This window comes from Cibotium barometz, chromosome 63, assembly GCF_041138505.1.
Source record: "Cibotium barometz isolate CiBa-2024 chromosome 63, ASM4113850v1, whole genome shotgun sequence".
Lineage (NCBI taxonomy): Eukaryota > Viridiplantae > Streptophyta > Polypodiopsida > Cyatheales > Cibotiaceae > Cibotium > Cibotium barometz.
Window position 1 is genome coordinate 1,210,052 of NC_141108.1, and position 2,401 is coordinate 1,212,452.

Sequence of the window (2,401 nt, forward strand, 5' to 3'; positions counted from 1 at the left end):
TTCTTGCCTACTATACACCCAAAAGCACCATCTATGTGACTCTATTTTTGGCATAATCGTGAGTTTTTTGTATCAATTTGATCCAAATTGCTACAAAAGTTGTTAAGTTTTGTAGCAATTTGGATGTTCAACATTTAAATTGCTACAAAAAATACACACATACACTCTCCTAGTTTGTATCTAGTAGCATGTTGCTACACATCTTATCCATTCCAATCTTGGGTGGTTGCAAGATCAAGGTGACCAATTTTATCCATTCCAACCTTGGGTGGTTGCAAGATCAAGGTGACCAATTTTATCCACTCAGGCACCTTGTAAATAGTAAAAAAACTAGCATTTGTTTACCTATAGTGGTGGCTAATCTATCCTAGCTAACGAAGGCGTTTGATACACGCGATAAGTTACGGGCGCGTGTATAGTCGCGCATGTATATGAGTAGTATCGGGGGTGCGTGTATATTGGCATCTACATTCGCGTGTATACTGGTTTCAAAAACGTGTGTACCAACGCGTGTATATTGGCATCTAAATTCGCTTGTAGACTGGTTTCAGAAACGCGTGTACCAGCGCGTGTATATACACACAATTATACACGCCTTATTACACACGATAACAGATAACTTTATTAAGAAAAACTCCATTCCTTTACAAAATTAAAAACCATTTTCTTTAAACCATCTCATAGTACATTATAGTATATATCATTACACAATCCCACTACATGCATTTACAACAATGTAATATATTCAAAAATAAATCATGAGATGATAATTAAAAGACAACATATACAATAGAAACGTCATCAATTTAGAACGATACAGTGATGGATTGGTTAGGGTTTGATCTCATCTTCAATAAGATCCATCCTTGCCAAACGATCAACATCAATATCCATTTGATTAATTTGTAAGGCTACGATTAAATTTATTCCACTATCGATATTCTGTCCATTGATAATGGTGTCGATGCCCTGATCATCCTCATCAACATCACCATCATCCTCAATGGTAGGGTCATCCTCATGATCATGAGAAATGGCACGCCCATCCTCATTATCATGATCATCTCTTATTTCTTAATCATCGATCACAACTTCTTCATTGGCATGTCGACATCATCTTCATTGCGGCTTGCTACATCCTCCATATGCTCCATATCAGTGAATGTATTATACATCACTTTGGAACGTGGTGCAATAGGAATGACGTACCACCATTTAATGTCATGCACCATTGGGCAGATAGATAACCTACTCAAATACACATATTGCAGTAATTAATTAGCATATCAAAAGTCAAGGGGTACGCGAGCTTAGATATATATGTACATGAAACACATTAGTAAAAAAATGCATACTTGCTCACATTGTTGTGGCAATACGAGCCTATCTTTCTTTGTTTGCCAAAACTTTGTAGAGTCAATAGTTACATAGCCACTTGCATGGCATTTTATCGTTGCATTAGGCTCTTTTTCCACCACGTTCATTTGCCATTTGACATCCAAAATATACACAAAGAAGCGACGAAAGTCAAGCCTAAATATGTCTTGGATTGTGCCACAATAATCATCCATTTTTCCATTGGCTCCCTCAAAGCTACTAATAACACCGCAATCTTGTGTATTCCTCTTTTTATCAATTCTTTGTGTTCGAAAATGCTTGTCTTCACACCATATAGCATTGAACATAGTGCACTTGACCAAAATAGAAGCAATATTTGTGTAAGCAATGTAAATAAATATTAAAAGCAAATCACACCATATAGCATTGAACATAGTGCACTGGACCAAAATAGAAGTAATATTTGTGTAAGAAATGTGAATAAATATTACAACTAATGCAAAACATTAGTTCTATGTACCTTTAACATGCATCCTCGTGCATACTCCCATTCTTCCGCCGTGATATGCAGCCCCTCACCGCTCTCTGCTCTCCCCATTTCCTCATGCAACCAATCAACATGGATATCATTCGGAAGTGTTGCTGGATGCTTAGGGTACGCCTTACGAGAGCCATGTTGCCTCCAAAAGAGAGCTCTTTCTGCTTGCCTTTTTATCTTTGCATCCTCATATCTTGTAACCCATCTGCTCATCACATCACTATTAAGGATGCAAGTGAAATTGAGATCATCACAATCAATGTTCTGTCAATTACTTTACTCTATCCTTTTCCTTGAGGCACAATAGAGGTCGTCCTCAAGTCCTCTTCATTGCTCCATAGTCGCGGCAAAGAGTTGTCCGCCTGACCAAGAAATTCTGAAATATATACAAGAGACTCTTGTATCAACCAACCCAACCCTCGGCCATGCTTCCTTCGGGCCTTGCACTTTGCCTCACAAAGTCTTTTAAGGTCTTCATGAAGTGCTCTAGGAAGAACATCCAACGTGCATGCACAGTGCCACATA